The 13,139-nt window shown below is 35.5% G+C and overlaps 1 long non-coding RNA gene across 1 annotated transcript; it reads right to left on the bottom strand.

Moving 5' to 3' along the window:
- Positions 1-8,283: 8,283 nt before the first annotated feature.
- LOC116167231 lies at positions 8,284-8,977 on the bottom strand. Its single transcript, XR_004144485.1, has 3 exons — positions 8,895-8,977; positions 8,392-8,840; positions 8,284-8,340 (listed from the first exon to the last, which is right to left on the bottom strand). It is a non-coding gene; the product is annotated as an uncharacterized LOC116167231 (long non-coding RNA).
- Between the last annotated feature and the right edge of the window lie 4,162 nt (positions 8,978-13,139).

Genomic DNA, 13,139 nt, shown 5'->3' with positions numbered 1-13,139 from the left:
TAAGTTTGACTGATGTTTAGCATAAATATTTCGAAACTAGGGGATATAGAAATACGATCCAATAATCGGAAAAAAATGCAGTTTTACCGGTTGAATTTAATGTCTGTAATTTGGGAAAAACGCTACAAAGACCATTTTTTTACATTGATTTCTTTAAGTTATAATTATTGAGTTTTTTCTTATTCTAATAGAAAGCACAGTTTATTGTAACTAATTAAGAAGATGGAGTCAATTATGTCTGAGAAATAAATGTAAATAAATTTTATTTGTACATTATGAGGTACTCAATGCGCCCGTTCCAGCTAAAATACTTTCATTTTTATCCGTTTTATCGGTTTTAATTTCATTTCATGTTTTTATTTATACACATTTTTTATCTGAGTAAAATTTGTATTAAATTTGGTATGTGTGACTTGACAGAACAGGAAAAGGGGGGTTTGATTTACATAAAGAAGGTTTTCTTATTTTCACTCCTAATGAATAATATTTAAGTAGCCTCGATCAGCCTCTGAAAAAAACAAAAAATCAAATACACAATGGTATGTTGAAAGACAAGTGTTACAATGCGACCTATTGTAATACGACTATCTTGTGGGACGAAAACAGAAATGTTGAAATTTATTTTTAAATTTTCGGGTATACCAAAAGCTTAATAAAACATGTAAAAACAGTTTTACATGCGCCGTTTAATTCCGAACCACTTTAAGCTCTACAGTTTTTTCTGTAAAATGTACAGGAGGGCAGGATATTGCATAAAACTAATTTTCCCTGTTAAATCCCTATGTTCCTACTTACTGTGCGCACCACTCGGTATATCAAATTCATTCCAAATTCTTTACTAAGAAACTTCTGTTATAACACGAGGTGGTATAAAACTAAACAAATTTATTTCAGGTAGTACTTTTTAGGAAAATATTCGCATCAGTTTCTCGTCGTTGGACTTCCCGTATAGGGTGGGGGTTTTCTAATGTTAAGCGTGGGCAGAGATTGAATGTGAAAAAATGCATTTTTGCACCAGATTGCGTTGAAAAATTGGATTATAGACATTATCCGGTACCTCCTAAGGTATGCGACTACATTTGGCGAAACCCCAAGTAATTGTTATTTGGAACCAATGGTCCCGTGTTGAAAACGTGCTCCTAGATGGAAAGTGTTAATCGTGTTTTTCGCAATAGATGTTCTTTAGCTTTGGTGGTTCGCGAGGATCCAGAGATTTTGCAAAAATTATAAACGCGTTTTTTTTAGAAACGACGACTTTATCGCCAATGACTAATCTTTCATGGCGCCTCGGCGTCTATCGGAATTTATGGAATATTCGCTACTTGTGCTACCTAAATTCTCGTTACTTTGGAATAGATGCATTGACTCTCGACCATCTGCCTTGCCGCCGAGAGGATTAGAAAAGAAGAAGAAAATTACGTTGGTATTTCACATGTTGCGACGAGTTTGAGTTTCTCAGTTGTCTCAGAATGGTTTGTATACTTTTGAAAAAAACTAATAAAATAAAAAATAATCCAAACGAGAAATTTAACGACCTGCAAACGTGGTAGCATTAACGCCATTGCTACATTATGCAGAGTGAGGTTTTATTCATTCCAATATCAAATAATAATAATAATAATAATAATAATAATAAGAAACACCGACCATAATAATAATAATAATAATTAATAATATAGCTATGTTGGTAAGTATGAATTACATACTATCTCTAGATTTCCAATGTGAGTGTGTGAATATTTATTTTATTTTTTATTTTTCTTTAGAACCCTACATAACTTCACCAGACACAGACACAGACACTAATCGTTACTTGATTTTAATCCGTGCGATTAGTTAACCAGGCTAGACCTGAGTTCTCACAAGAAACACCGACCATAATAATAATAATAATAATAAAACTTCTCCAGACACAGACACAGACACTAATCGTTACTTGATTTTAATCCGTGCGATTAGTTAACCAGGCTAGACCTGAGTTCTCACAAGATACACCGACAATAATAATAATAACGGCTTTATTTAGGCGGGGTGTCAGCCAAAGGCCGCTATTAATCCCAACCTTGATACAGAAAAAAGTACAAAAACATGATGGAGTATTTAAAACAATTTATGATAATTAATATGGTATGATAGCCCAGGTGAGAACAAGTAAGCATACAAGTAAAGCAAAAAAGAAAAAATAAATATATAAATAAAAAAAAAATAAAAAATTAAAAAAAAAAATATATATGATTCAGTGATAAAGAAGTACTCTAAGGTGTTTTTTGAAACCGTTGGGACTTAATAATTTAAGAAAGTTCGGAACGTTATTGTAAATGAGTGGTGCAAAATAAGTAAATGCACCATGAAACTGGGTTTTATGGTGCTTTGGTATGTCAAGAAAGAATGGGTTACGGAGATTACGATCGTGAATACTACTTCGAAATTTTAACTTATTATACAAATATAAAGGTTCACCAGATACTAATATTTTGTGAATCAGACATGCAAGATGTAAATGACGTCTTTCGCCCATGTTCAAAATTTTATGTGCTTGATAAATATGGGAAATATGTTCATATTTCTTAATGTTAAACGCATACCTGACGCAAGAGTTTTGGATTTTTTGCAGGCGAGTCTTATTTGCACTAGTTAGACACGGACCATAGACAGTGTCACAATAATCTAAAGTTGACAGTATTAAAGAATCTACAAGCTGCCACTTGACCTTTGGTGGAAGAACGTATTTGAAACGATATATACATTTAAGCTTTGCGTAAGCAATTTGAATCAGTTTATTGACGTGGAGGGAAAAGTTTAAGTGACAATCCACTGCTACTCCTAAACTACGAGATTCCCTAACTAATTGAAGTGGGGACATTTATCACTCACATATACACAATTTATAACAGCGCGGACTATTTATTACTTAAATTTCATAACTAATTTTCAGATAAAATATATATTTACAAAACACTAACAAATTAAGTTAGGTACTTTATCCATTATGACAAATAAACAAGATTTATGTAGGATATACAATGTCATTTATTAAAAATGTTTCTTTTGGTCCAATGCATTATACAATTGTGCAAAGTGGCTTGCATTAATCATCAAACGCCCTACAATCGCATTTTTCGACTTGTAGGGCTTGGATTGCCGGTCACAGAACACTTGATCCCGATCTACAATCTCTGTTTTTCGTAAGGTGCTAGCGACTTCCGGGATAGTATCATGTCAATTGTTAAACGAAAAGACTTTTTGTTCGACATTAGCACGATCCTATTCTAGAAGTCGCTCGCATGTGACCGGCAATCTCTCCTGGCGAGAGTTATAGGTATGGGCAACCCATGGCCCGCGGGCCTAATCCGGTTTTGTTCGGCCCGCTAACATAATTCATAATTAATAGTTCATACGGCCCGCCAAGTTACATTAAAAATTATGTTACACGTGCAGCATCTAGCGGACGCGATCCGAAGCTTCCAAAACGTTTGAAAGCCTCATTGAAGATGCATTTCTTGTTTTAAAGAAATCGCCAGGTAGTTTCCAGAATTTTCGCCGCGATATATACTGGGTGAGGTAATAAAACGACACGTGTTTAGGGATTAATGAACATTTTGCAACAAATTTTAAGAGCATAAACGAAAATTTGGATACAAGCTGAATATGGCGAATATTGCGGGGTCTGATAAATTTGTTATGCAAAATCGTGTCGATTTTCAAGATAGTTCTTGTTTTTTTAAAAAATGATTTTTACGAGAGCAAAAAATAGGTCAAGACCAAAAAGAAATGCATAATTATTGATTTCTTTCAACATATTTTTTTATTTGGATTTTCAACTGTGACCACTGACCAGTAGTGGCACATATGAAAAATTTTAGTTTGGCCCCTTGGAAAAAAAGGTTGCCCATGCCTGATTTAAACAATTTAAACATCACTTAACTTTTTTTTGCGAATCGTGTAGTATCAGCCCAAATGCGATACAAATTGCTGGGCGAACTTTCATTTGCCAATTTAGCCCTATTGCGTCAAGTTTCAGAAACTTTATAGTGCCTCGGTAACAGAATCATAATTGACTACATGATTTATCTATAATTAATCAATCAAGATATTCTCATAAGTGCAACACATTGTAAGTCTGTATCGTAAGGTATGAAAGGAAAGTCGGGTAACGCCCTCCATTGTATTCTGCAGATATGAGTGCCTCACAGCGATATACCGCGGTAACAGTTCAATTCTTGTATTAAATATTTAGATCCCAAAAGCACTGATCGAACAATGAACACGTCAGTAATTTACATAATCCCCACGGCGAGTTACTTCCCTTTGATATGGATTAAGTTTACCTATACAACCTAACTAATTACACTGTTTGAAAAACGTACCTATAGGACTGAATAACATAAGTTGTGTGTGACAAGTCATACAACCGTTACGTAAAGTATTCAATTTCTCTTAGTTTCTATTTATACAATATTGATACAGGCGCGTATGTAACATATTTTTCAATTAGCGGTCCATGCCTTATAAGATTGGTCTCAATTGCGCATTTGGTTACCTCTTTGGTTACGACGGTAACCCTATAATAACTCCAATTATGAACATTAATTAAGATTGTCACTTTTGGTTAAAATTCTCAGTAAATTAATTAATTTACTGCGATGGTCTGGCGTCGCCGCAATTTATGTAAGTACAAATACAACTACATCATCTACAGAAAGGATTGCTAGCAGAATTTTCTATTTTTTAAGCTAAAATGCAACTACTAAATACACGATATTAAAGAGATACGGATATGGAGATGTCCTGTTATGGTCATTCGTTTTACAATAGGTGTTATAAAAACAGAAGCACACGCTTGAAGTTTTTTGGGTCTTTTATTAGGCAGGTTCGCAGGATTTTGCTGGCCTACTCAAATTGCAGGGTTCCGAGTGCAAAATACTCGTTTGTTTTGTTGAAGCTACAAATATCACTAGTAGGAACACTTATTTTTGAACACAAATAAACATCCAAGGTGTATAATTTAGATAAGAAGGTCTATTTTTGAAACATGTTAGGAACATAACGGAGTTAAATAACCATTAAACCACAGTCTGTGTGAAGGTCAACAAAATTGAGGAAGTCGCAGCTGCAAAACACGCTATTTTAATGGGGGATGATGAGTACCTCACTACTTTATTATTATAATTCTATTATTTTCAAACAGGTTTGTGTTTTTTAATAGCTCACACGTAGTAAACAAATAGTACGGACAGGAAGTGTCCAAAAACGTTTCCTGTTTAATAAAACATCCGCATACGGCGAAGTTCACTTATTTAGGAAGACTTACGAATGAGGACCTTTACATGCGAATTTGGTCGACTTTAAATAAGCAGTTCATTTGAATTAAGTTTGTGTAAACGAAAAAGGCTCCCTAAAACGGTCTTTAATTTCATAATTACACAACTTCGGGATTCGAGTGGTAACCGTCCTTTAATCAAAAATATAAAATTCCAATCGAGACACACACGACAAACGAAATCCGCAATTCCAACGAGCTTGGGGTCGACAGTAGTACGCGAGGGTGAATCGACGTTACACGCAGAAGCATAACTCCCCAACACGTCGGAGGGTGAGGTAGGCCATGCTGTACGTTCCACATAGCAACTATCAATTCATTTTCGCACTCTCCATTTTAAACAGGCGTATTAAAATATCGTATTTGTTGCCATGCGAATTTGCATTCACAGGCATTTTCATAAAAGGGATGTATGTTGATGTATTGATTAAAGAGGGGGTTTAATCAATGCACCGCGTGGGATCTTTTACAAGGTGGGGTTCTGTAACTGCATTCTACAACTGTAGTTGGGCAGATAAGTATTCGAAAGTAAAAAGGAAATGCGTGCTACCGATCGCGAAGGAACTGTAGTCCTACCGTGGCAACTGGCAACATGTTGACCTCGACTTTATAAGTTTACCTCTACCCCCACAGCCCTTATTACAACAGTTACCTAGGTCAGGGTCAACTAGTAAAATCTAGTGGATTGCCGACAGTGAGAGAAGGTTACAAGGCGAATGCATCGACTAAATCATTAATTACAATTTCTTCAGACTGAAAATTATATTCAACTATACAATTTCGTTTGGATGGTAATGCTAACCGGTTTTCATCAAAAGCGATATCTGGTGAATTAACGTGCAAGAGTTAATTATTCCCAAAAAGGAAATATTTTAAATTTACAACACTAAACGATTGGCTTGATAATGACCCGAATTGAACTTCAACTTCAACAAGTAGGTAATAAGCAAAAAGTAGGTAACGTCGTCTTCGATGATGAGAGGGACGTGATAAATTTAAATTGGAATATCAGTTGAATTCAAGATCAAGGTACGAGTATGTTGATAAAGGACCTTTTAAGCTCTAATTATAAGAATATATTCCAATTCCACCAAATGATATTAATAAAGTGATTTCTTATCATACGAATACATTGAATGGTTCTGATGATAACAAAAATTTAAGTAAATAAACATTTAACAGATAATAGTTATGGTAAACGGCATCTCAAGAAATCGAAATGATGCAGTTTCAAAAAAGACACAAACCTTACGACGTAACGTTGCTGCGTTATCGGAACTTAATTCCGTGTTACGCTATGTCCTACGTAAACACGGGCACTCCGGTGCGATAAAACGCACGCACCGCGCAATATGCGGTGCGTGCGTTTATAAACATTGGTGGCAAATTTAAGTGCGACAGACTACTATAGTAGTTCAAGAACGATGGCTGCGTCGTGAACACGTTCCATTTTACTTCTTTACAGTTTATTGAAACTAGGATTATTAAAGAAACTCAAAAAGAGACTTGAAAATACTCAAAATAGAAAACCCACTCATACGATCTATAGAAATAGATTAGTTTAGGGTGAGCTACAGCATCCCATTCTTTGTCAACAAGCAACCGATCCTTAATTGTATCGTAGATTTTTTTTATTCCACAAAATATTTCTCCTTCACAAATCAATGCTTCCATTGCGGAGATCGGACGAGAACTGCGGTGAAAATAAAACACGTTTTAAATTAAAAACAATGCGTGCGGTGCGTCTAACCAACCGCGGGCGAATTTAACGGACTACGTGTTTACCCTGGACGATTGATTTGATTTTCGTTGTTTTATCGCAAACGTTCCTCACAACGCACGCATCGCATCGCCCGTACCGCACCGCCCGTGTTCACGTAGGACATAGCGTTAGACCATTGACATTGCAAAGCAGCGCACGCCCCCAAAATGAAAACGGATAGTTACATTTCCAGGAAAATCATTCGCATGAAACACAAAATGGAGTATTGGGGAGAATTTTCTGCGCGACTCACGTCACGTGGGTACTTTAAACGTTTTAATTGAATATGCCTTGTTTTATTTCAGATATAAATTCGAGGAAAAATTTTGATTAGATTAATATGACATTGCCCAATCCTTAAAATTGGTAGTTCCTAAGTTATTTACATTTTTCTTAATAAAGAAATTTTTAATACAAATCATGATACCCTGAACAATATCTAAATGCCTTTGCCGTGGGAATTACAACGTTAATTATCAAGACACAAATTCAAAATCTTTCAACCATCATATTCTCCCATTTTGTTCCACGCATTTTTTAATTGTTCCGGAAATTCTCTTCTTGTTGCTGGCTTGATTTGATCCGGTGTTAAGGATCGGAGGCATTATGGATTCATTCCAAAATGTTTCCCTTTGTTATGATCGGATCTTTGTAGACTACTTTTTGAATGGATACTGGTGCTTCAAAACGTGTTATTTCCGTAAAAAAGTGGGGGATCATTTTTTACCCCAATGCAATACCCCCTTACTGACGTTCGGGAGGTAAAAAAATGTAAATAACTAGGAAACTATATCTATTTAGGTATACGACAATGTTCTTAGCATAATATCTGAAAACTTAGTTTCACGTATCTACGATACTTTAGCAAATCTTCAAATATAATTATGCACCTGCCATGTTAATGGAAAGAAAATGGTGGCTAACATTAATATCTGAAATAAAAAAAGGATAGGTACCTATTCCATTAAAAAAATCCAATTTTTAAAAAAAAAACTGAAACAAAATTACGTTTGGAATTTATGAAGACTGCAGATTATTATCAAAAATGATTATGATTATTCGAATAACCAGCATTTTTTATAGGCACCACCAAAATTTTATCGTTTTCAGTGTAATAGTCATCGATACAAATATCTCCAAAACAATCAAAGATGGCCACACCCTTTCGGTTATAACGATATTATTTTAAAAAAATAGAGAACCCGTATTTGTACATTTTTATAAGCGTATCATCTCCTTTTGATAGGTTGTAAGGGACCTGTAAGGGTAAATTTAATTAATTCCATTAAGAGGAATTTTAATTTATTACCAACAGGTGGTGTTAGTGTTTAATCCCCATATCAGTTACCGCACATTCTATGTACGCAGGCAGCCCTTCCAATTCCACCTCCAGGTATAGGTGGAAATAAAAGGCGAATTCACCAGAGGAGACGGACTGATCCTCATTCGCTTCACGATTGTACTAAGCTCCCAAACGTCACTTTTCGTTTCTATTTTTGTTTACAAGGTTCTGCAGAAATCGGTGGTTTTAATATTGGTTGGTGAAAACCGGCTCGTATTAAAACGACCTACAATTTTAAAAGGCAGGGAAAATACGGCGCAAGCCAGTGTTGTACCTGGAGGGTTGAAGTAGTTCAGGCTGGTGTGAACCGGACTGGATTATCTCCGCCGCATTCTTTTGCGATTGTAGTCAGCTTGTATGTAACCTTGGACCAAGTACAAACGATTGTGACCACCCATATGCTGTTTACTGCAAACCTTATCATTTATCAATAGCACCACTTGTTTATTTCATATGTTAAAACACCATACCATTAAACATTTAATTACAGAGAGCACTATAAACGAGACATCAAGTCAAGTCCAGGGTCAACTAACAAGGCGACGGCGCGGCGCCACCATACCATAGAATAGACGCGACCACATCTATTGGGTCGCGTTCAAAGAAGACATTTTATTTTATTTATAAATATCCAAATACTTTTGTTTATAATTATTACAAAGAATAAATCCTGTTAGCTGTGATATTTTCCTTTGGAATTCTGACAAACTGCGAACCCTGGCATTTTCCTCCGTGGGCACGCGGGTACAGCTATCGGTCACTTTTGTTCCGAAGCAATTCGGGGACAAAAGGGGCAAAACTCGCTCGAAAGCGACCGTTCTATGGCAAGGTGATTGTAAGTAGCCCTCTATAACGTAAATTTAAATTGTGGACATCTATACGAGGTATAGCTTTGTTGTACAAATAAGCAAGTGTTTTTGTAATTAATACTTTGTGAAACAAATTGTTCGAAACTCGCGTTGCCTATCATACTTAACCAACCAATCTCCTTTAACTTATAAGAGATGTGTTCTCTTCGTTTCATGCCAAATATCAGCCTCAAACAAGAGTTTTGTAAAATTTGAAGCTTGTTACTATCAACAACTTTTAAACTAACAATATATAGAGAATATCACAGAAGTTTGACCTTGGTAAGACTAAAGGCGCGGTTACACGGCGCGTGGTTCGGCGAACCTGGCTTGACGAACCACTAGTTTGACATAGGCGGTTCGCTATTGGCTCGTGGTGCGTGGTTCGTACGATCCGTTGGCTGTCGGTAAAAGTGCGCACATCAAAGGAGTTCGGTTCGTTGGTTCGTGCAAGGTTCGTGTAGGTTTGCTATACTGCGAACCTTCTGCTGCCGACCAGTTAGTTTTCTTATTCAGTTATGTCCAGTCACTTGAAATAGGTTATAAGTTCACTAAAATGCCGTAGAGTGCTGAAAAAACATTACAATTTGTTCTCTTGTTCTTTTAATTTTTGAGTTTTTTCATTGTATTTTGCAAAATTGTTCCCGCGTAAATAACGCACAAGCTGGCAGAATCAATAATTCTCTGTCTAGCATCCATGGTGGTTGTTGCAGTACTGATTTTGCTTCCATATTATGAAGACGAACCGATTACGTCACAAATATGAACGAACCAAATACCGTTTTGACACACCTGGTTCGTGGTTCGCCGAACCACGCGTCGGGTAACCGCGCCTTATGTTTGGCACAAAAAGGTTTTCGTGAAGGTACTTAGGAATTAGGATGCGTCGATTGATGTATATTTAATGTGCTGCATAACTATTTCGAATGCACTGAGTTACATGTTTCTGAGAATTTTAGTTTAGGATCAAGAAGTACTCCCAAATTCTTTACAACTTTAGATTTCAAGTCACTCGGATAAAAAAGTAATATGTATATCATCCGCATACATATGACAAGTAACATGTTTTAGCATACCCGGAAATGTAGATGTATACATAATATAGAATAAGAGACCTAAGATTGAACCTTGGGGGACTTCCTCCTCTGCTAACAGTTTGGAATTTGGAAATTATGTTCCCAACTACTACAGCTTGTTGGCGGTTAATAAGATAATTAGAAATTAGTAAGTTTCGAAAAAATACTGATTTTATTTAATTTGTAAAACCCCACGAAAATACAAAAAATATGCAGTAGGAGGGGGGTTGGGGGTAAAGCACTCTGAAATAGTTTTGATTGCCAAACAACTGCGACTTAAACAAAAAGTACACCGAATTTTACCGCTTATTTGCGGTACCGATTTTAAGAATAAGTACTTATGACAATTTATTGACTTCATTGGGCATCGTCTCTGACCAAAATAATTTTGTCTGATTTTGTTAAAGACCATCAAAGTACCAACGCTGTAATATGACGACAGCAACAACACTTTAATGAATAATAACTTATTTTTCAGTCCAAAAGACTGTGTGTCCGGCAATCCACTCAACTACACCACAAAATCTTAGAGGCAACATTTTCCATCATGTGGTTTGTTTGTGTGGTTCAAATACAAGTGGTTCATATGTACCAAGAACATCTCAAACGCCCGATATTTGAATCCAATAACTTTGTTATCAAAGCTGTGTCACTAGTGGAAAGATACAAGAGAATTGTTTTTCTCAATAAAAAAAATTTCGGTTATGATTGAACATCCCTCGTATATTCCAAGGACAGGTCGTATCACTAGACAGGTTTGTTACTTGACGATCATGTGACATGGGTTTCAGTTAGTGGCGGGAGTTTTGATTTTGAGTTGCGCACTTACATACAGTTCACTTTCATTTATACAGATAGACTATTTCAAGGGTCATTGAAGCATATAACTATGCGGAAAAGTTACCGTTAACGGAATGGCAGCTTTTTTATAAATTAATTTCATTTTTCCTCTATTAGCTACATAATATTCTTCTAGTAGTGAGTTTTTTTTACCATGTGTTAAAAGTTAATAAATTAATTCCCTATATCTTAAATTGTGTTCATTTGAACATATTTTCCTGTAAAATGACAAAATTTATTGAAAAACACATTTTTATTAAATGGGCTCGTATACAGAGGAAGGGAAGGAGAGGCGGAGATATTTGGTGATACAGAAACCATTACTATAATATCTTTTTTACAAAAATTTCGATAAATAGCACTGGCTCCAGTAAAAGCCGTTTGACCAACCGACGAATAAACAATAGCTTATCCATTCCGCAAAAATATCCTTCCAAGACGTTAATTAATGGTTAGTGTAAGCAATGTATTTATTTGTAACAGATTCTTATAAGCCGGTTTCTGTCAGAGACATTTAATGTATTCAAAAATTGTTTTTATCGGTTGGCATTTTTATAAGTTCACGGCTACGGCATTCCATTTCATTGCAAAATAATGTTCCATTGATATACGAACAATAATTAACAATTGGCTTTGAAATATTAAGTAGAGTGGAAATTAAGTCATGAAAATATGTTAAACATAAAATAGTAAATCTAAACGCAAAATAATTAAACCAGACTTTATCGGGTTGTGTGTGCAATAAATTATAGTTTACCACACCGATCGCAACAGTACCAACTTCCTTTTTAAAGCAAGACACATAAAACGTGACTATCTCGAGTATCGGCTTCATCAATCAATAATAACGTGAAATATTCAAAAAACCACAGTCTAGTCAGACCGCAGTGATTTAAGCAAAATAAGTGAATCTCGCAACTGCAACTTGACAGACTTTCCTTTAATAAAGATCGAACTGCAAGTCTTGACAAAGTCTCCAAACGTAGAATTATTAAATTCGCGATAGAAAGAAATAAAATTTCAATATGACAATCGAAACGGCATTAAAATATGTAAAGCGAATGCAGAACTTAAATAAACAACTTTATAATACCTTTGTTGAACGTGCTCAAATTCTCAACAACCCTCTAACAAATATCTTCCTCCTTTTATTCTTAATAATTTAAATCTGAATTAAAATTAAAACTTTGGTTGATAGTAACAAAAACTACGAGTTGAAGAGCAGCAGACGCTAGCGTGAGCAAAAACACTTCAATAATCCGTCTGCTAAAGCATTACGGTTGCCGTTAGCAATATTTCCAGTACAAAAAGGTTAGAAAACGTTCGAGAAAATGACAGAATTAAGGAAATAGTTTAAAATTAAGAAACGTCACCATAAGAATACGAAAGGCTGAACTCGTCCATATAAGAAGTGAAACTATATAACATGGATGCAGGACAGACAGGACAGGTTTCTGCTACTGCTTTCAAATACATAAGTACAGTTACTATTCTAAAACGTGATTGTAATATAATGACAAGTAAACGCAACAGATATTAAAAAGAAATATAATCACAATTACTAGTTCATAATTATAACAATTACGATGAATCTAAATTACAAGTAGAAATATCAACGATCTGCGTTGAACTTATTAACGGCGTGTTAGCATTACAAATCCACGCTCGTTGTTAAACTGGTTTTAGTTTCTAATACTAAAAATATCTTTGTGGGTCTCGATGTTGACTAAAATGTTCCAGCTCGCGCATATGTAGAATACCTAATTAACACAAACGCACATGCTAATCAAACTTTTCAGAGTGCGTCACCACAGTGCCTTAGGGTACGTTCACTACGGAGCTGTGATACGAGATTGTAGCATAGATGATAGATGAAAGCGTCGAGTATAAGCGCTGATGGGGTGTGCACAACAACGCTGAAATACTCATCAGTCGGTTGCAAAATGCCATA

The sequence above is a fragment of the Photinus pyralis genome, unplaced genomic scaffold (assembly GCF_008802855.1).
Source record: "Photinus pyralis isolate 1611_PpyrPB1 unplaced genomic scaffold, Ppyr1.3 Ppyr1.4_LG3b, whole genome shotgun sequence".
NCBI classification, from domain to species: domain Eukaryota; kingdom Metazoa; phylum Arthropoda; class Insecta; order Coleoptera; family Lampyridae; genus Photinus; species Photinus pyralis.
The sequence above is the reverse complement of the archived record's forward strand: the minus strand, read 5'-3'. Positions and strand labels throughout refer to the sequence as shown.